Source organism: Zingiber officinale, chromosome 9A (genome assembly GCF_018446385.1).
Source record: "Zingiber officinale cultivar Zhangliang chromosome 9A, Zo_v1.1, whole genome shotgun sequence".
In the NCBI taxonomy this organism is placed as follows: domain Eukaryota; kingdom Viridiplantae; phylum Streptophyta; class Magnoliopsida; order Zingiberales; family Zingiberaceae; genus Zingiber; species Zingiber officinale.
Genome location: NC_056002.1, coordinates 114,714,470 through 114,738,249, shown reverse-complemented (window position 1 = coordinate 114,738,249; position 23,780 = coordinate 114,714,470). Strand labels below are relative to the sequence as shown.

General features: G+C 39.2%; 1 long non-coding RNA gene across 2 annotated transcripts; it reads right to left on the bottom strand.

Annotated features, from left to right (window-relative positions):
- Nucleotides 1–10,433: 10,433 nt before the first annotated feature.
- LOC122018877 lies at nucleotides 10,434–19,628 on the bottom strand. Of its 2 annotated transcripts, none has more exons than XR_006121938.1 (3): nucleotides 11,518–11,662; nucleotides 11,348–11,441; nucleotides 10,434–10,515 (listed from the first exon to the last, which is right to left on the bottom strand). It is a non-coding gene; the product is annotated as an uncharacterized LOC122018877 (long non-coding RNA). The 2 variants fall into 2 exon arrangements; XR_006121939.1 differs by lacking the exons at nucleotides 11,348–11,441; nucleotides 11,518–11,662 and adding exons at nucleotides 18,827–18,926; nucleotides 19,019–19,628 and having other exon boundaries at nucleotides 10,443–10,515.
- Between the last annotated feature and the right edge of the window lie 4,152 nt (nucleotides 19,629–23,780).

Genomic DNA, 23,780 nt, shown 5'->3' with positions numbered 1-23,780 from the left:
CTATGTGGTGAAAATATACATGCTTTTATGACATGATGTATGCCTAAGTGATGCATACTTTTTATGACATGATGTATACCTAAGTGATGCATACTTTTATGATATGATGTATGCCTAAGTGATGCATACTTCTATGATATGCTATGTGACTAAATGATGCATTTTTATACATGCTACTTTACTTTGTAAGGCTTGTACCAAGGGTGGGCTCCTAATCAGCCCCTAGGCCTTTGGCTGTGTGATCCAGGCTAGTAAAAACAAAGGGATGGGCTCCTTAGTACGCCCTAGGTCTATGGCTGTGTGATCCGGACCTAATTCCTAGTATGATTCAAGACTTGCTACCTTGGATATACTTAGGAAGCGCGCTTATCTACGTGATTTATCTATGTGTGGTACAAGCCGGGGCCCTGATTATGTTGATATTATGTTCAAGTATATATGTAAGAAGAAATGGTTTTAAAGATCATGAGACATACACATGTTTTTCGGATACATGTTTTCAAAATCATATTGCATATACCTTATGATCATATTGTGATGATGCTATGATTTATGATATGTCATGATTAGATACGATTATATTATGTTTCATGCTATGCTTTAAGAGCTTGATATGCCATGCCATCTTATGATGATACTATGATATGCCATGATTAGATATGATTATGTTATGTTTCATGCTATGCTTTAAGAGATGATATGCCATGACTAGTTATGATTTTGTTATGTTGCATGATATGCTTAAAGAGTATGATATGTTATGCCATGACTAGTTGAGATCATGTTATGTTGAGACATTCTTTGATCATGTGATGATTTTCGATTTAGTGAGTAGGAAAGGAACTTATTGAGCCATGAGTGCTCATACCTTACTTTCCTTGTACCACAGATAAAGGAAAAAGATGGATGAGCTAAAGGAGCAGCAGGAGAGGCAAGGAGATGTGTGTGGCAGTGGCTAGGCAACCATATAAGAACCTGCTTTAAAAACTTTTAAAGAACTATGCTTTGGTATCATGAATTGTAGTACCGTATGTGTGACTTGATGTTATGTTTCTACTAATTTTGATATCATGTTATTGATGCAATGATAGTGTAGTTCAGATTTGATGAAAAGAAAAACAAAAGAAAAGTTTTTATTAAACTAAGAAAATTATTTTAAGTCTTCCGCTGTTTTAAAAAGAAAAATTTGTACATGGAGTATCGTAGCCCCGTCCCTTAGGGTTAGCAGGGAGGGCGGGCGTTACGGGTTGGTATAAGAGCCAAAGTTTTTGCCAGCTCACTACACACACATCAAGCCTCCGACCTGCCGCTCCAAGTAAGAATGTTTATGCTTAATTTTCTTGTTATATGCTTATGCTTAATTTTCTTGTTATATGACTTATGCTTTATTTTTCTTCCTTGTTATATTGCCTATGCTTTATTTTCTTTGCTATATTGCTTATGCTTTATTTCCTTATGTTATATTGTTTGTCACTCTATTCCTTATTTTTCCTTATGTTGTTTATGCTTTAGTTTCATGTTTTGCATGTTTATGTTTGATGCTTTATTCTATGCTTTTAGTTATAATTTAGATTAGGATTACATATCGGTAGGTTAGGAATAATACCAGAACAAATAGATAGAAACAAAACAGTACGTTAGATTGGCTAAAAACGATAACCACTTACACTAGTCTATTTGTCATTATTTAGATAAACATGGTTAGGACACACAATGCCTGAACCGAGGGGACAGTGACTCCACCAGACCTGACACAAGTAGTCGCAGACCTCCAGCATCAGATCACAGAGCAACAGCAGCTGATCACTACCTTAATGGGTCAGCAAGGCAACCCAGTTACCCCACCGGCAAATCAGAATACACTACCGGTTATACCTACAGCCGCACCAGTACCCCCGGCAGCCCCTATTCCGATGGTCCGACAAGAGGCCTATCTGATTCAGTGGCAAAGGCTTAAGCCGGAAGCATTCTAGGGAAACTGCGAACCATGGGATGCACAAGCCTGGCTTAAGACCGTGGAGAGCATAATGGAACTACTGGACTGGCCTGAACACGAGAAGGTCAAATGCGCGTCGTTCTGCCTTACCGGAGATGCCCGGATGTGGTGGGACCGAGTAAAAGCGAAAAGACAAATAAACCAGATGCAGTGGACGGATTTTGAGACAGAGTTCTTAGAAAAATTCTTCCATATGCAAGTGACCAACAAGCACTATGACGAGTTCACCGAGTTCGCAAGGTGATCTCGTCACCAACGGCCGTCCAAGAAGTTCAACCGCTTAGTGCGTGCCCAATCGTCAAGACCGAAAGAGAAAGGGTCCGTTAATGTTAAAATGCTCCGACATGAGATAGCTCTGAACATGGCGGAGTTAATAGACCGCAGATCGCAGAGGAGCTAGTCAGTAGTGCTAATTACCGAGCACTACCAGAAAGCAATGAACAAGGGCAAGAACCAAGCACTGACCGGAGGACAAAAATCGCACAATACCAGAACCAACTGGAAAGGAAAGAGGAAGCAGTGGGACAACACAAAAGGTAGTCCGGCCAATAAGCAAACTAAATACCCTCAGTGTACCACTTGTGGAAAAATGCATTCCGGAGTATGCCTCCTAAGCACCAGGAAGTGCTATAGCTGTGGAAAGGAAGGTCATCTAGCGAGAAATTGCCCAACTCAGCCTCAGGCACCACCTCCGCAGAACTTTCAGAACAGGAGTGCCCCCGCACAGCTTCACCAGATGCAAGCTGCCATAGAAGGGACTTCAATCAGCCAAGGAAGATTGGAAGCTCCTCCCCTTGTGACAAATGCCAGAGTCTACTCCCTTACCCAGGAAGACGTGGCGAATGCCTCTACTGTTGTCACAGGTAAGCTACTTATTTACAATCAGTATGCTGTAGTATTATTTGATACCGGGGCAACACACTCGTTCGTCTCAACACCTTTTATGAAGAAGCTAGATATACCACTCCGAACTCTAGAGGACACATTCTTAACAACCTTACCATCCGGGGAGATTATGCCATCGGACCATATGCTGCAAGCAGTACTCATTCGAAAACTCTACCGCAATCTGATAGTACTTGATATGCAGGATTATGACATAATATTGGGCATGGATTTCCTTAGCAAATACGGCGCTTCAATCGAGTGCCGCAAAAGGAAAGTGATTTTCCGACCCGAAACTGAACCAGAGTTTGAGTTTTACGGGGAACCGAAAGGAACAAAGAAATACCCTTAGTCAAGGTTCTATGGCGGAATCAACGATTTGAAGAAGCCACCTGGGAACACGAGGACGATATGAAACAAAAGTACCCGGAGCTATTTTAAAGTTCGAGGACGAACTTTTTATGAGGTACGGTGTACTGTAACACCCACTAAGCTTTTAAGATAAATAAGAGAATGATGAATTTTGCCTTAGAAAAATAATAAGAAGTGAGTTGAAGCAAAAAGAAATAAAATGAAATAAAAAGGAAGAGGAGGTCAAGGATTGACCCTTGAACCTCTTATATTATAATTTATAGAATTAATTAGTAGAAACCAATTGGGATAGAGAGAAGATATTGATAGCAAGGAAAGGGAATGCATGATAAAGATAGGAGTAAAGATCTAAGAAGAGAAAGCAAGAAAAGAGCAAGAGAAAGGCAACTTGCCTTCCTCTCTTCCTCTCTCTTTTCCCTCTCTTGCCGTGACCTTAAATGGAGAATTAAGGGGATTCATTCCCCCTTGTTTCATCATGAATGATGAGAATAAATTAGAAAATAAAATAGATAAAAGAAAAAAAAAAAGGGGGCTAAGGGAGAAGGAAAGCAAAAACTAATTTTGCTACCTCTTCCCCCTTAACATAAAAGAGAGTATGTAAAGAGGAGATTTTATTTTTCTCTCATTCTCTCCTCTCCCTCACCGAACCCTCAGTCCCCTCTCCTCCATTTTCGGCCCCAAGCCAAGGTTTTCTCCTAAGAAAGCCTAAGATACAAGGAGGACTTAGCAAGGGAATCAAGGGAAGGGAACTAGAAGAAGAAGCTACTTCTTCCATCACCACACTTTAGAACCACAAGCGAAAAGGATGTAAGCTTCCCCTCACCTGTGGTACAAGGCGTTTTATGTACTTTTCGGATTTTATGAAGATTAGAAAACCTAGAATAGAATTTAAGAAAAATTCGGCCAAAGAAGAGTTTTCAAATCTAGGAAGTTTTAAACAAGTCCTCATTTCATGATATTTTTCTATGCTATGTAGGAAGGTTTTCCTTCATGTTTTTATACCTATATGATGCTTGGTCAGAGGAGTACCTAACCCTAGAATTTCGGCCAAAAATATTTTAAAGAGATTAGGGAAATCATTGTTTAACCAAACTAGTACAAGATTCCCTCCATGAATTACTAAGGGTCTTTTATTGGTTTTTCTTGCTTGAAAGTTACTTGGAACCAAAAGAAATCCACTCATATGTTTCGGCCAAGAAAAGAGCTTAGGGTTAGGAAGACCTTTAAATTTAAATAACCATGTTTATATAATAGAATATAGAGTTCTCTTAAAGAATTGCATGTTGAATATTGCTAGAAATTCATGAACTCTTCATTTAAGATTTTCGGCCATGATAAGATGGATAGCTTAGAAAAGCTTAAACAAAATTTTAACATGCTCAAGACCTCTGTGATATTAAGATATGAAAGTTGTTTCATGCTCTCATGCTTAATTAGGGTATAGAGAATTTAGTTACATAATATATGACATGTAAGATCACAAGGGTCCTAACTTGTTTATGAACCAAATTTGTATATGATGTTCTTGGTAATTTTTGCCATGAAACTTACTTAGGTTTCCATGCTTTAGGCCACTTAAAACCTAGTTTAGAGATTGGTAGGTTTCGGCCATGAGGAAAAATAAAAGAAAAAGGAAAGAAACCTAGGAAGCCTAAGACACAATTCACATGTGTGTTTATTATGCTTGTCTTTATACATGCTATGAAACTTGTATGACTTCCTATGCTTTTAGGCTATTTGAAGCAAATTTAAACACTGATGAGTCTCGGCCAAGTAGGGTTTAAATGACCTAGAGGCCTTAGAATTGAAACCAATTGTGTTAAAAAATGCTTCTTATGGAAATAGGATAATATGTTGATTGAGTCACATGCTTGTATAATTTTTCCATGACCTAAATGGGTCATTGTATGTTTCGGCCATGAAGGGATAGATGCCCTAGAAACCCTAGAACAAAAATTAAATATGCTCATGTCACTCTACATGAAATATGATAAGTAGAAAGCCAAAGTTCTCATGCTATATGTTTTTAATGACCTAAAATGAGGCTAGGGTAAGTTTCGGCCACTTGTATGCTTGCTTTTAGCTCTAATGAATACTTGTTAAATTTCGGCCATGACATATGTTAAGGGCTTGAAGAACTTAGGAACTAGCTTAAATATGCTTACTATGTTACTTGGAAAAAATGCTATAAATATGGTTTAAGGTTTCCATGCTTTCATGACATTTGGGACCTTGTTTCACACCTGATAGGGTTCGACCATATGAAGTTTAGAGACCTGGAGAACTTAGAAACCAAGTTAATCATGCTTATAATGCTCCTTATGAAATTGATGTGATGATAATTTAGGTTCCACATGCTTGGAGGTTGTTTTTACCTAAATTGAGATCTAAGGGGGGTTCGGCCATGATAAGAACCCAAGGGATTAGGAAGCTTAGAACCCAAGCTAACTATGTTACCATGTTTCTTATGATAGTATAATCACATGATACACCCACCCTTATGCTTAAACATGTATGCTTGTGATTTATACTTTCTATGATATGCTATGTGGATAGAAATATGCATGCTTTGATGATATGCTATGTGTTAAAATATGCATGCTTTTATGATATGCTATGTGGATAGAAATATACATGCTTTGATGATATGCTATGTGCTTAAAATATGCATGCTTTCATGATATGCTATGTGGATAGAAATATGCATGCTTTTATGATATGCTATGTGGATAGAAATATGCATGCTTTGATGATATGCTATGTGCTAAAAATATGCATGCTTTTATGATATACTATGTGGATAGAAATATACATGCTTTGATGATATGCTATGTGCCTAAAATATGCATGCTCTCATGATATGCTATGTGGTGAAAATATGCATGCTTTTATGACATGATGTATGCCTAAGTGATGCATACTTTTTATGACATGATGTATGCCTAAGTGATGTATACTTTTTATGACATGATATATGCCTGCCTAAGTGATACATACTTTTTATGACATGATGTATGCTTAAGTGATGCATACTTTTATGATATGATGTATGCCTAAGTGATGCATACTTCTATGATATGCTATGTGACTAAATGATGCATTTTTATACATGCTACTTTACTTTGTAAGACTTGTACCAAGGGTGGGCTCCTAATCAGCCCCTAGGCCTTTGGCTGTGTGATCCAGGCTAGTAAAAACAAAGGGATGGGCTCCTTAGTACGCCCTAGGTCTATGGCTGTGTGATCCGGACCTAATTCCTAGTATGATTCAAGACTTGCTACCTTGGATATACTTAGGAAGCGCGCTTATCTACGTGATTTATCTATGTGTGGTACAAGCCGGGGCCCTGATTATGTTGATATTATGTTCAAGTATATATGTAAGAAGAAATTGTTTTAAAGATCATGAGACATACACATGTTTTTCGGATACATGTTTTCAAAATCATATTGCATATACCTTATGATCATGTTGTGATGATGCTATGATTTATGATATGCCATGATTAGATACGATTATGTTATGTTTCATGCTATGCTTTAAGAGCTTGATATGCCATGCCATCTTATGATGATACTATGATATGCCATGATTAGATATGATTATGTTATGTTTCATGCTATGCTTTAAGAGATGATATGCCATGACTAGTTATGATTTTGTTATGTTGCATGATATGCTTAAAGAGTATGATATGTTATGCCATGACTAGTTGAGATCATGTTATGTTGAGACATTCTTTGATTATGTGATGATTTTCGGTTTAGTGAGTAGGAAAGGAACTTACTGAGCCATGAGTGCTCATAGCTTACTTTCCTTGTACCACAGATAAAGGAAAGCTGGATGAGCTAAAGGAGCAGCAGGAGAGGCAAGGAGATGTGTGTGGCAGTGGCTAGGCAACCAAATAAGAACCTGCTTTAAAAACTTTTAAAGAACTATGCTTTGGTATCATGAATTGTAGTACCGTATGTGTGACTTGATGTTATGTTTCTACTAATTTTGATATCATGTTATTGATGCCATGATAGTGTAGTTCAGATTTGATGAAAAGAAAAACAAAAGAAAAGTTTTTATTAAACTAAGAAAATTATTTTAAGTCTTCCGCTGTTTTAAAAAGAAAAATTTGTACATGCAGTATCGTAGCCCCGTCCCTTAGGATTAGCAGGGAGGGCGGGCGTTACAAGGTGAATCATGAATCTCAATTCGATATAACACTCAGAGATATACCATGAGGTCCGATAATCTCTCTAAAATAAAACCCTGCTACTTGATCCAAAGAATCTGTTCTACATATTGATAGAAAGGAAAACAAATCTAGTCAACCAATCAATGATTTCCCAACACATCCTATCCTCTTTGTGTCTTGGTAATCCCACAATAAAGTCCATTATAACCTGCGCTCAACTCCATTCCAGTATCCGAATCTACTGAAATAATCTTACTAACCTCCGATGTTCAGCCTTTACTTGCTGACATACTAGACATCAAACTACAAAGTCCGCGATGTCTTTTTTATATCATTCAACCAATAGAAACGCTCTAAGTCCCTATACATCGGGTGTTGCCCAGATGTATCACAAATCCATATCGAGGTGTTTTCCTACAGAAACTCCTCCTGGATAAGAAATGACTCAGGATCACACCTAACCTCCCACAGATATAAAGTATCTCGTAAGTGTTAAGCAACTAGATCCACACTTTTCCACGTCAGTGGGGGTCATCTATCCAAATGTACCCTCAAGGTCATCCTACCAGGTACATACAGTTTATGGTTAAAGTCTCCATAAAATAGGGTACATCAATCCTTTACAGACTAGTCAAGCCAGCAATGGTATGCAGCTAACTCAGTCAATTCTCCGTCGGTACAAGTCATGAACTCAAATGTAACTTTTAGGTTATCTAATCAGCACACATAACCCGATGATCAGAATCTCTATAAAATAGAGTGAGTCGGTCTCCTAAAACTGAACTAATAAAATAACTTAGTACTCTACCACCTACACCTACAAGAACGGATCACTCTTCTACTGATCAAGTCAACAAATGTAGATCGGTCCTCTACTAACTGCAACAAGAGTAAACTAGTCCTCTACAAACCGAACCAACTAGGATAAATCAATCCTCTACTACCTAAGTCAATAAGAGTAAATCGATTCTCTACGAACCAAGGCAATACGAGTAAATTGGTTCTCCAAGAACCGAAGCAATATGATATTTAGCAGATACTAACCACTACTAAACTAGTGATAATAGAAATTACTAACACTAGTGGTATGGTAAAAGAAGTCCTATGAGACTGTATTCCTTGATCTCTAGTAGGGTCAACCGTGATTAGTGATTGACCCAACACATTTGATATATGCTACAAACAACTAGACGGGTACTAACAAAAGCATACTAATACATAACATAACTAACATAACAACTATGCATGCACTAACAGAAATGTAAGATAACAATATGCAAACATACCTCCTATAGCTTAGAGAATCCTGTCGCTGCCTGGTTCCAAAACCCGAAAAGTCACATCGAGAAACCCAAATCACGAAAAACCAAACGAAAATAGGCCTCATAAACCTTGGCTCTGATACCAATAAATTGTCACGCCCCCAGAGGAGTCCTTACCGAAAAATTTCGGCAACTTCTCCCCTATACGGGTGACAATTTGACACATACATACATACAAAATACATCAGCCACATACGCCTAGAATATATCTACACAACCACGCAGTTATATAATCAGTCTACTCGGCTGGAACAGAAATAAACATAACCACGCAGATATATAAATATATTAATCAGCCCACACAGCTGTACTAAAAATCAACGCAGCGGAAATCACAAACAACGATCACAAAACACAAAGCAACTAACTGCGAGCCGGCTCGGCTTGACACAATAATATCAAACCAAATACAAGAGAACTCACATACATAAACAAGTACAAAACCCAAAATACAAATAGCGTAAGAAATACCAAAATCGTAAGGTCGTCCTCGAATGTGACGTGGAACTGGCGGACAGGATCTCCAGGCGACTCCATAAACCTTTACCAGCTACCGTGGTTACCAATATATGGGGTGGTGAGTATAAAGACTCAGTGGGTAATGACAGATAGTGCATGAGTATAGTAAATCAAACTAGAGATGCAAAGGTATACAGTCTCGTATGGAAATAGCAGATACAGTGATATCATAATAAGTGTCCATACCGAAACCATATCTAGGCTAGTAGAAAAGGTAAAGTGTAGCAAAGTCCCACAAGATCGCTTTCATAACTATATGGTATCGTGAGGTATATACATGTCAACAAGAAGCAAGTCGTTGTCTAAACACATATCACGTATAAATCTCAACCTATGTAAGCATAATAAAGATAAATAAACAACAACAGATAAGCTAGTAATGATAGATAAGCAACAACAGATAAGTAAACAACCAATGATATAATAACAACAACAGATGACGGATGGTCACCACCTCCTCTCAACACGACCAGTGGTCGAGAGGCCGGATCGATGACAACTGTACCACCCAAAGGCCGCCACAACTCTCGAGTGACCGGATGGACAGGTGCATAGTAGCTGAATAGCTACGTCTGGGACGGGGTCCCTGCTGCCCGCAACTCCAGCAATCACTACCCATGAGTGTGCGAGTGGGGGCACGACAGGACATGCGGCACGCTCCAGCTACCACTACCCATGAGTGGCCGAGCATGCGACCCAGGCCAACGACCGCCTCAACCACAAGGGAGACAGGATCGTTGGCAATGAATGAAATGACATGATGCGAACAATGCAACAGTCATCATATATATATAAACAGAAACAGGTACGCTACATGAAGCCAGCATGCTCAGTAAGGTGTGTAAATAAACAACAATCAAAGCATGTAAACATGATATCAGGTGTCAATGTATAACCAATACCTAGTATCTAATGTCTGGCATCTGGTATCTGGTATCTGGTATCTGGTATCTGATACCTAGTAATATAGTATCTAGTGTCCGGTATCTGCTAAATATCATGAATAGCAACGAGAGACTGTATAGATACAGAACCGAGTAGCTCAAAGATTGAGTGGAAGTATCAAACGCATGAAAAATAAGAGTGGAGTCAAGATAGATACAGCAACTATCTGAACATAAAGCTCATGCACTAGGATCAAAATACTAAAGAGATAAAGCAAGAAGTACCCGCCTTAAATGTAGATCGTGCCAAATACAACCCCCACATTGAGACGCTCGCCTCGAACCCAAGTCCTGCAATCACAATATGTATAATGTAACCAATTAAGTAGAAACTAAATAACTAAACAGAATCCCTAATCTAATTAGGGAAACGCTAATCGAACATAATCCTTGAGCTTCTCCACTTCTTAATTATCATGAATCCATTAATTCATTTAAAATTCCAATCCTATCATCAATCATCAATAAACAACCAATCCATAATATACTAATAATGATCATGCATCCACCTGATTAATCTCATCCTCAATTTAATGATTCAACTAATCACAATTTCATTTCATCTAACAAATCCAATGCTAGTAAATCAACACATCCCAACTGAATTCCAACTTCTAATCATTAATTCATTAACTCAACTATCAAGCTAAGTATCATAAATCCAACGCAACTATCCATCATAGAAACTAGAGTTTCTAAGTTATTTGGAATCAATGGAATTCGATTAATCTATTTTTAACAACCCACCAACCATTCCACTTACTAACCCAAATCTAACTAAATGATAAGTTCCTCTTTTAACCACCAATCAATTCTTAAAACCGCTTCCTTTGCTTACGCCAATTATCCAATCTAGTTTAATTTCATCAACTACTAGCATCATGGATCAAACATGCACGATTTATCCACCTAAATCACATCTGAAAATACAATCTAAGATAGCTAATTACTCATTCATCATGTTATCACATCCTAACAGCTCAAATAGAATTTGATCTAATCCATATCAACCTAATACCAACAAGAGATCAAACCAAAACACTATATAGCATAATCAATTTCCACAACCCATCATTCCTAATCCCAAACCAACATAGAAATGGAAATCAACTTCCAAACTCACCGAAATTGAGCACTCCATTATTAACCCGCAACTGGAGAAACTCATTGCTGGAAAATGATGGCCGGAGCTGCTGCCCCCTTCAACCTCAACATCCCTATTCATAATTAATACCACTATAATTAGGAATTAAACCCAAATTCTTAAGCCACACTTTTAAACTAACCACATACAATCAATCGATCATCAAATCTACGAATCTTGCTAGAAACTTCACATCTGATCAGAAGTAGGATCCCGTACTGGTGCTGGAACCAGATGGACGGCCGGAGGATGATCTTGAATACTCCAAGATCCGATGAAAAGGCGTTGCTGAACCTCCTTGATCCAAATCTGGTGATGAGGAGGGGAAAATCAACCTCCATGAGAAGCAGCTAGGGCTCGGCTCGAAGACGAAGAACACCCTCGAGAGGGAGACGACGGTGTTGCTCCAAGAAACGACACTCGTGTGGCATTCGGAAGCTCTCAATAACCGTCGTCAAGGAGAGGTGATCGACCTTCGGCTGAGTAGGGCACGGACACAATCGGTTGAAGGAAGAAGGGGCCGACAGTGGAGATCGACGACGGCGCTGCTCCGAGAGGCAGCACTCGGGAATCCGGCACTCGAAGGCTCTCAAGAATCAACATCAGTGAGAGGCGATCGTCCTCTGGGCGGTGGTCGGCAACATCTCGAAGAGAAAAGGGAAGGAGAAGGAAGAACCAGCGCTGGACGGTGGCGTGTGGCGCGACATCGGCTGAGAGAGGGAGGGTCTGCCAGTGCGGAGTGCGCGAGGCCGGCGATCTGCCGACCCCGTAGCGGGCTTCGGAGGGTGGCGCAGAGGAAGCGAAGGGGAGAAAGGTGTTGGTGCAACCTTAGGTCAAGGTTGACCTAACTCGAGTTGTATTTTAATGTTTGACGAGAATAGAAAAGTTGTATTCTGATATTTGACGAGAGTAGAAAAGTTGTATTCTGATGTTTGACAGAATACAAACTTGGGAGATTGTGGGTGCAATCTTTGGTCAAGGTTGACTAGACATCTGGTGAAAAGTCCAAGCAGGGAGCTTGGCACGAGAAAAGTCTAAGTATGAAGACTTGGCACGGAAAAGTCCAAGCAGGGAGCTTGGCACGGGAAAACTCCAAGTATGGAGACTTGGCACGGAAAAGTCCAAGTATGGAAACTTGGCATGGGAAGCAGAGAGGGCTTGGGAGCTCGCTCGAACCGTGGTCGAGAGGGCTCGGTAGTTCGCTCTGGACCTGACGAAGCCGAGAGGGCCCGAGTCGTCTCCTGACCAGGTCGAGAGGGCCGGTGAGCTCGCTCTGGACCGGATGGAGTCGGAGAGGGCTCGGTAGCTCGTTTTCCTGACTAGGTCGAGAGGGCCTCGGTAGCTCGCTCTGGACCGGGCGAAGTCGGAGAGGGCCGTGAGCTCGCTCTTCTTGGACTAGGTCGAGAGGGCTCGTAGCTCGCTCGTGACCGTAAGGTTTAGGGCGGAGTTTAACTCGATCGGCCCGTGACCGATCCAGGATACGCTGTTGATCGATCGGCCGGTAACCGATCGAATAAACAAGCAGTGTTTTCGGACACCGATCGGTGGCCCGTGACCGATCGAATCACGGCTAAGAAAACCGGAGAAGAAAGAGGGGATCGGCCTACGGACGATCCACGAGTCCTGACGGTCCACAGACCGATCGAGAGTTCGCAACTCTCGATTCACATGCGATCGGTCCGGGACCGATCAGATAGGTCCCGATCGGTCCCAAGACCGATCAGAGTCCGACCGATCGTGGTGGAGCTGATCGGTCAGTCCTAGCCGCGACACAACCCGCTAGTTTACGTGTCTTCTTCGCAGTTATATAACAGTCGAGGGCTACAGGATGAGTGGTCGCCTCTTTCCTTCCGATTCATCGCAATCGAGCCACGAGCTCTCATTTTCCAAGCTCAAGAAGTTTCCTTGTTCGGTTCCCGTCAGGTGGTTCGTGAAGTTGCTTTATCCAATGACGAGAAGGCAAGTCGTGTTTTTACATTCTTCCGCCTTTGTATTGTGTTGTATTCAGACTCCTATCTTGCTGTTGCAAGAAGTTTGTGGCGAGGTTTCTCCACCCCGAAGGAGTTTCTACTAGCCGGTTTTCCGGGGTCTCATCCACCGACGGATTGATAGGATTCGTCCACCTTACGGACACGCCGAGGAGTAGGAGTTTCATCTCCGAACCTCGTTACATCGCTGTGCTTGAGGTTTGATTTCTCCATTTACGTTTCTGTTGTTATTTTTCCGCTGAGCCAACTTGATTTGTAGAAAGAAACGCGAATTTGGGGTCGGCTATTCACACCCCCCCTCTCTAGCCGCATCCCAAGATCCTAACAAAAGGGAATCGGCGAGATGGGGAAGAAGAAAGGGCGGCGTGGCTTGGGTCGGGTGAGAAACGGAAGAAAAGGAGAACAAAAGAAAATAAATAAATAAAATATAAACTTAGGTATTTAATTAAACCCTAAGGGTGCGTTTGGTTCAAGTCATCATGTATACCTTGGTTATGTGATTACCAAGTAATCACATAACTAAGGTTATAGGGAATAAAACATAACCAAATGTTGTTTGGTTCAACTTAAGTAATGCAACAAAAACTTGTTTGTTTGAAGGTTTAAATGAATACCCTAGTTTAATATTTTACCGTATTACCCTCAGTTACAAAACCAACTATACATAATAATATTATTATTATTATTATTATTATTATCATTATTATTTATTATTATTATTATTTATTTATTTATTTTTTTTAATGTTTTTTACTTTTCTTTTTCCTGTATATTTTTTTACTTTTTTATGTGTTTTTTTATTTTTTAATGTTTTTATATTTTTATATTATTTATATTTATATTTTTTTACATTTTTTAAATTTAAATTTTTATTTTAAATTTTATTTTTATTTTTAAAATTTTTATAATTTTTTTTAAAATTTTAAAATTTTTAATTTTTTTTAAAATTTTTTAAAATTTTTTAACATTTTTAAAATTTTTATTTTTTATTTTTGAAATTTTTATTTTTTTATTTTTGAAATTATTTATTTTAAAAAAAAAAATTTAAATTTTTTAAAACATTTTTTTTATTTTTTTTACATTTTTTAATATTTTTTTTTACATTTTTTCTCTTTTTTTCATATTTTTTCTTATCAGAGGGTATTTTAGTAAAAAAAAATTCGTTAACCCCGGAATCAACAAAAACCTTAGTTTTCTGAGGTTTTCCGATTCCGGGCTGCATGACCCTTTTGCTGACGTGTCGGGCAAGAAACATTACTTGGGAATCATCGAATACCTAAACCAAACAAGGTTTTTGTTGATAACCTTGGATGGATAACCAAGGTTATCAAGAATAACTCCGAACCAAACGCACCCTAAGTTTAATTCCTCAATCAACTCCCACTAAAGGGTATTCCAAAACAGGCTTTCTCTTTGCCCAATAATTGATCCCCTTAAAGTATGTCTTACGGGCTCCAATTAAATCCCAGAAAATTTCTAAAAATTCCTTAAAAATTCAATAAGATTATTTGTCCAATAACCTTATTATTTATATATTATTTGGGTGCTGTATTTTACATAAATGAAATTAACTTAACTTAAAAATTAAAATCAAATTTAAACTAACCTTAAAATTAAAATCAAATTTAAACTTAACTTAAAACAAAAATTCGTCGAAGGTGCCTCTGATACAATTGGAGGCATACTCGGAAGGATGAAAAAATTTTCACCCAACCAACTGAAGGCACCTTCAATGCATTTAAAGGCACCCTCTATAATACATGGAAGATGCCTTCCATTGGGCTAAAGGCACCTTCAACTTGAATTTTTACAGCGAATAGAGGATTGCTCTTTGTTCACATTTCTTCATGACAAGGCACCTTCCAGCTAGCTTTTCATCCTTTTTTCTCTACTCTTTCCCTCAAGAATCCCAACTATGCCTCCTAGGTACCCTCTAACTCAATCTATCTAGTCATTATTGTTATATTTTCATGTTTTCTTGAATAGTTGCATATATATAACTTTAGGAAGCGATGGAACATTATTCCGTCTAGGCCTAATTTGAGCAATGCCCTCTCTACTGGTGTCAGATTTTTCTACTGAGTGTCTTAGGATAGATTTCCTAGAGTGTTCATATATTGCATTAAAATATAGGTTTCTAAGTCGATCATTCTTTACTCAATACTATACCCCTATTATAAAAATCATAGACTATTATCAGTTAGATATATTAGTTTACCATAGTCATTCAGTAAACTTAGACTTATGTGTCCAATTTTATAACAAGCTAGTTAAGATCGATGACTTGACTTACTTCACCAGAGTAGGTGGTAAGGACTTTAGGTTCTCACCCACTCTTTTGTATGATAGTTTAGGATTTAGGATGTCTGCATGTCCTTTTTTGTGTTGCCCTAGTAGGGATTTGCCATTTGGTAAACCCTACTCCCATATTACATTAGATATTATGCATATGTATTTCTTTGGGGAGGAGAGAGTACCCACTGTGACTGACTTCAGGTCTCTCTCTCTTATGGTCTAAGACTATGTCCTATATAAAGTTCTAACCACTTGTATTTTGTCGATCACATCTCACGATGTTGTGATGATGTGACCCTCCCACTTTTTCTTCCTTTATGCACTATGTCAGTGCCTAGACTTCAACATTGCATTATACATGTTTCAGAATGTCATCCATACATCTAGTCTCATCACAAGGTGACGGGTGCATATGCCCTACTATCAAATCTTGACTTCCATATTTTTTACCATAGGGGTAGATATGACCTAGGGTACGTCCACTTCCCTTAGCGCATATGATGAGATTGGTCAGTGTCAGCTTACATTAGTGCATATAGATATCACCGCTCAGGGGGGACTAGCTTGGAGAGTGGGACCACAGCTAAACATTCCAGACGAGACTGAGGAGGATATGCCACCTATCATTCTGCCCGAGGGGGAGATGTCAGAATTTATGATAAAGGAGCTCGTTTGACCTATTTTGAGCTTAACCTAGCCCTCAACCTTGACCCAACCCTCGACTTTGCTTTCTATAGAGGATTGACTTGCTAGAATTGAGGAGTTTTTCGTACAGATCCGACAGTCAGTTTCAGAGGGTTCACCTCTCTCTGGGAGGAGGTGACCACCATATTTATATCTTTATGGGAGAAGATGACCATCGGTGTCATGCCCCAGAGGAGTCCCTGCCAGACAAAAATTCAGCAGCATCTACCCTGTACCGGTGACAATCTGAATCATACATACACCCACAAGAATACATCAGCCCACACGGTAGGAATATACACAACCACGCAGTTATATACTCAACCTACTCGGCTGGAACAAAATATCACAATCACACAGTTATATATATATATATATATATATATATATATATATATATATATATATATGTATATTAAACAACCCATTCAGCTGTACTAAAAACACATAGTGGAAAAACAAAACGAGAGAAAACTCATACAAACCAAAACAATAAAAACTACTAGCCAGCTAGGCTTACACAACACAACAAAACAAATACAACTCCACATAACAAACTCAAAAGAACAAAGTCGAATTTATACAACACCAAGTCTAACAAAACGTAATACAAGTAAAGGAGAGCTAACATCGAAAAACAATCCTCGAATGTGATGTGGAACCGACAAACAGGAAACTCCAAGAGACACAACATATCTATGTGCTAATCTAAAAACAACAAGAAAAGAAATAGGGGGTAGTGAGTATAACATACTCAGTGGGTATCTAGCAGACATGCATAGTAAAATATAACTACCAGTAATAATCATGCAGTACAGTCTCCTGAACAATAAAAGGTAATGCAAAGCTGAACAATAGAAGAACTGTACTCACCAGAGCCTCATATCCTGACATAAGGGTGTGAACCTCACCAACAGATGCAAGGTCATCAGACTAATATATAATGTCTCCTATATGCATGTCAATCATATGCAACCACCAAAATGCAACATACAAAAATACAGCAATCACAAGAAATAAATACAATCCATGCATATGATGCAAATGACATGGTCCCCCCTGACGTCAGTCAGCCATCTCACACGCGATGGTGAGACAGAGTGGGTAGGGCTATGACAACTTACACTCTGCCATCACTACTCCTGAGTGACCGAATGGATAGGATGCTATCGGAGTACACCTATCCTCCTACCCCAAACATAGCGGTGGAGCCTAAGCTCTCATCTCCCTGTATCATAGTCACGGGGAGGGATCCCTGCCCGCTACCACACTGCAGTCACACGACCCATGAGCGGACCAGCGGAACCCTGACAGAGCAAAATGCACACACCCTTCCTGATATACCACTAACCCATAAATGATTATGTGTGCAGAATATGTAACTGGCGATATGCTCAACAACAATGGAGCCGATAATCGCTCAGCATGCAATCATACAAAATGATGCATGACACTAAAGCATGTAAACCCTTAAAAAATACCAACCTCCTCATAATGTGTACCAAAAAGGAAACCAAGTTCATAACAATGATCTAGGTATACATGCTAGAAAATAAACCTAGGTACACATGTCAAGTGGTAAACTAGTAGCTAGACCTATATCCGGTACTGCATTGTATGTCGCTACTTCTATGAACAAAAGTACGCGTGGCAAGAATCAAGAAGACATAAGCAGAAATGCACAATAGATAATACTATAGGCATACTACGGTATCAAGTAGTGACATACCAAAGCAGATAATAACATAACCATTACTACTAGTTATAACCTACTAATCATATCAGAATGACAATATCAAAAAGATAAGTCAAAGGTACCCCACCTTTATCTGTCGCTACTTCTATGAACAAAAGTACGCGTGGCAAGAATCAAGAAGACATAAGCAGAAATGCACAATAGATAACACTATAGGCATACTACGGTATCAAGTAGTGACATACCAAAGCAGATAATAACATAACCATTACTACTAGTTATAACCTACTAATCATATCAGAATGACAATATCAAAAAGATAAGTCAAAGGTACCCCGCCTTTATCTGTCGGTCGTATCGGAACAAATCCCACGTCGAGATGCTCGTCTCGAATCAAAGTCTTGCAAATCACATGATATACAGTTTAGCTAATCACGTATATGACAACTAGCTAAACCTAAAACCCAATCCTAACTCGATTAGGTAATCTCATTTAATTCCACTTAACTATCCAAATCCAATTAGTTAATGAGTCCATTCTTAAACCACTGATCCATTTGTTAATTCTCACCAATCCATCCATTAATCGTGAACTAATCAAATCTAATGTAAATATAAAATCAACCAAGTATAGATTAATCGACTCATCCAAATCAGTCTTTCTTTAGGATAATCAATACCAACTCAACTACTCATAACCACTAATTAAATCCATAATCAAATCAGATTAACAAGCCTAACATGTCACCAGTCAATCTAGTTTTAAATTCAGACATAATTCAATCCAAAACTCACATAAATCCGTTGCACAGTCCCTTCACCTGCTGTTGGAGGAGGTTGTTTTCGAAAGCAGTGGTCGAAGCAAAGTGAAGTCGCTGATCTCCACATGACTACCCTAAAACACATCCAATGTTAGAATTGAAAATGATCCAATGCAACAACCAAGAAACGATTCCATCTGACCTTAATCCAAATCTACACACGTACCCAAATTCATATCAGAAGCCCCACAATGAAGGATCCAAGGCTACCATGAAGGGAGGTATTCTTCTCTTGTCGGTTGTCTTCTTCCCACATTCACAGCCGACGCTGGTTGACTTAGGCATAGCTGAAGAGAAGAAGAGAAGCTCGGCTGTGGATCTAGGGCTAGGGCACAGCAAGGGATCACCGCTCTCACCCGACCGGCGACATCTCCACTCCAGCCCTAAGCAAACCGGCAACCTCTACTGGGGGGAAAAAGGAATCCCACGAGAGGGAGAGTGTCAGCGACTCTCCCATGATTGGTGTGTCATTATCCTAGCCTCACACAGAGGAAGAGGGCTGACGACCGAGCGATGGGGTGGCGATCGCGATGAGGAAGAAGAGAAGTCGGCGAATCGAGGTGACAGTGATGGGATCGGGAGAGGAGAGATCGGAAGGGGAAAGAGGAGAGGAGATGTCGATGATCAGTGGCTAACGATCGACGCTGATGGGGAGAGGCTAGCGGCTGGCGTCGAGATGGCATGGCGTCGGGCAATGGAGTCGAAGAGGAGAAGAAGGGGAAGATGAAGCGAGGGTCGGCGCTCTATGCCGCGTGAGGGAGAGGGAGAGGAAGGAAATCGGGAGAAAAAATTAGGTTTTTATTTTATATTATATGAACTTAGGTTTAAGTAAATCAAAACCTAAGTTCATTCCTCAATTAACTCCCATCTTTGGGTCTTCCAAATAGACTTTTTCCCAAGCATATAAATTCATCCCCTTAAACTCGTCATACGAGCTCCGAAAAATTCCTAAAAATTTTTTAAAAACTCCTAAAAATTCCAATAAGATTATTTTTTAAATAATCTTATTATTTAATTATTATTTTATTATCATATTTTACTTTCTCCCCCACTAATAAAAATTTAGTTCTCAAATTTTCATTATTTATCATCAACAAGTACTAACAATAGATAGATAGTATAAATGCTGAACGAAAATCTAACCCACATACCTCAACTAAAATGATGGGAGTATTGGGCTCAGATCGTATCCTCGAGCTCCCAAATAACCTCCTCATCGGAATGATACTGCCATCCGACTTTAACCAGCCGGATTGTCTTGTTCCGTAGCTGACGCTCTTTGTGGTCCAGAATCTGTACCAGAACCTCCTCGTAGGTAACGTCAGGCTGAATGGGAACTGATATATCAATCCTCTACAGACTGACCAAGCCGACAATGGTATACGACTAATTCAGTCTTCTCTACATTGGTACAAGCCATGTATCCAAATATGCCTCAAAATATCTAACCAAACACGAGCAACCCAAAAATCAAAATATCGATAAAAATAGAGTAAGTCGGTCCCCTACTGATCGAACCAACAAAAATAGATCGTTCATCAACTAACTGATCAAATAAGAGTACCTCAATCCTTGACAAAAGTAACTACGATAAATCAATCCACAACTACCCAAGTTAATAAGGGTGAATCAGTCCTCTACAGACAGAACCAAAGAGAATATAAATTAATCCTCTACAGACTAAGTCAACATGATTATTACTGGTAGTATGATATGACGAATCCTCCAGTAGGGTCAACTGTCATTAGTGGTTGACCCATCACATGCAATATATTCTACAACCAACTAGATAGGTACTAAAAGAGTACTAACACATGTCATAACCAACTATCATAGATAACTATATATGCACTAAAAGAAGTACATGATAACAGTAAACAAACATACTTCCTATAGCTTGGAGAAGTCCTGCTGCTGCCTGATCCCAAAACCTAAAATGTCACATCGAGAAAACCAAAACACGAAATCCAAAATATAAGAAAATAGGCATCGTAAATCTGTGGCTCTGATACCAATAAATTGTCATATCCCAAAGGAGTCCCTACTAGACAAAAATCCGACAACATCTACCCTGTATTAGTGACAATCTGAATCATACATACATCCAAAAGAATACATCAGCCCACACGGCAGGAATATACATAACCACGCAGTTATATACTCAACCTACTTGGCTGGAACAAAATATCACAACCACACAATAATAATATATATATATATATATACATACATCCAAAAGAATACATCAGCCCACATGGCAGGAATATACATAACCACGCAGTTATATACTCAGCCTACTTGGCTGGAACAAAATATCACAACCACACAATAATATATATATATATATTAAACAACCCACTTGGCTGTACTAAAAACACACAGCGGAAAAATAAACGAGAGAAAGTCCATACAAACCAAAACAACAAAAATTGCTAGCCGGCTAGGCTTACACAACACAACAAAACAAATACAACTCCACATAGAAAACTTAAAGAATAAAGTCAAATTTATACAACACCAAGTCCAACAAAATGTAAGACAAGTAAAGGAGAACTAACACCGAAAAATAGTCCTCGGATGTGATGTGGAACCGATAGATAGGATACTCCAAGCGACACGACATATCTATGTGCTAACTTGAAAACAACAAGAAAAGAAATAGGGGGTAGTGAGTATAACATACTCAGCGGGTATTTAGCAGACATGCATAGTAAAATATAACTACCAGTAATAATCATGTAGTACAGTCTCCTGAACAATAAAAGGTAACGCAAAACTGAACAACAGAAGAACTGTACTCACCACGACCTCCTATCCTGACATAAGGGTATGAACCTCACCAACAAATGCAGGGTCATTAGACCAATATATAATGTCTCTTGTATGCATGTCAATCATATGCAACCACCAAAATGCAGCATACAAAAATACAGCAATCACAAGCAATACATGTAATCCATACATATGATGTAAATGACATGGTCACCCTTGACATCAGTTAGCCATCTTACACGCGATGGTGAGACCGGGTGGGTAGGGCTATGACAACTGTGCACTCTGTCATCACTACTCCTGAGTGACCGAGTGGACAGCATGTTGTCGGAGTACATCTATCCTCCTACCCCAAACATAGCGGGGGAGCCTAAGCTCTCATCTCCCTGTATCATAGTCAAGGGGAGGGATCCCTGCCTGCTACCATGATGTAGTCACACCACCCATGAGCGGACCAGCGGAACCCTGACAGAGCAAATTTCACACACCCTACCTGATATACCACTAACGCATGAGTGATTACGTGTGCAGATCATGTAACTGGTGATATACTCAACAACAATGGATTCAACAATCACTCAGTATGCAATCATGAAAAATGGTGCATGACACTAAAGCACATTAACCCTTAAAAAATACCAGCCTCCTCATAATGTGTTCCAAAAAGGAAACCAAGTCCATAACAATGATCTAGGTACACATGTCAAGTGGTAAACTAGTAGCTAGACATATATTCGGTACTGCATTGTATGTCACTACTTCTATGAACAAAAGTATGCGTGGCAAGAATCAAGAAGACATAAGCAGAAATGCACAACAGATAACACTATAGGCATACTACAATATCATGTAATGACATACCAAAGCAGATAATAACATAACCATTACTACTAGCTATAACCTACTAAGCATATCAGAATGACAATATCAAAAAGATAAGTCAAAGGTACCAGCCTTTATCTGTCGGTCGTATCAGAACAAATCCCACGTCGAGATGTTTGTCTCAAATCAACGTCCTACAAATCACATGATATACAGTTTAGCTAATCACGTATATGACAACTAGCTAAACCCAAAACCCACTCCTAACTCGATTAGGTAATCTCATTTAATTCCACTTAACAATCCCAATCCAATTAGTTAATGAGTCCATTCTTAAATCATCGATCCATTCCTTAATTCTCACCAATCCATCCATTAATCGTCAACTGATCAAATCCAATGTAGATATAAAATCAACCAAGTATAGATTAATCGACTCATCCAAATCAATCTTTCTTTAGGATAATTAATACCAACTCAACTACTCATAACCACTAATTAAATCCATAATCAAATCAGATTAACAACCCTAACATGTCACCAATCAATCTAGTTTTAAATTCAGACATAATTCAATCCAAAACTCACCTAAATCTGTTGCATAGTCCCTTGACCCGCAGTTGGAGGAGGTTGTTTTCGGAAGTAGTGGGCGGAGCAAAGTGATGTCGTTGATCTCCACATGAGTACCCTAAAACACATCCAATGTTAGAATTGAAAATGATCCAATGCAACAACCAAGAAAGGATTCCATCTGACCTTAATCCAAATCTACACACGTACCCCAAATTCATATCTATAGCCCCATAGTGAAGGATCCAAGGCTACCATGAAGGGCAGTATTCTTCTCTTGTCGGTTGTCTTCCTCCCCCATTCACAGTCGTCGCTAGTTGACTTAGGCACAATTGAAGAGAAGAAGAGAAGCTCAACTATGGATCTAGTGTGTCACGCCCCCAAAGGAGTCCCTGCCAGACAAAAATCCGGCAGCATCTCCCCAGTACCGGTGACAATATGAAGCATCAATACAAGCAAAATACATCAGCAACATGCGGCTGGAATATTTATATACACAACCACGCAGTTATAATAACAACCCATACGATTGGAATGAAACAATCACAACCACGCAGTTATATATAAAACAGCTCACACGGCTGTACAAAACAAACCAACACAGCGGAAAAATAAAAACAGAAAGCCCAATACAACACAATCAACACACTGCTAGCCGGCTAGGCTTTATACAACAACCACAACAATAAATACAACAAACCACCAAATACAAAAAATACAAATAAAACATATATAAAACCATAAACGACCTTCGGATGTGACGT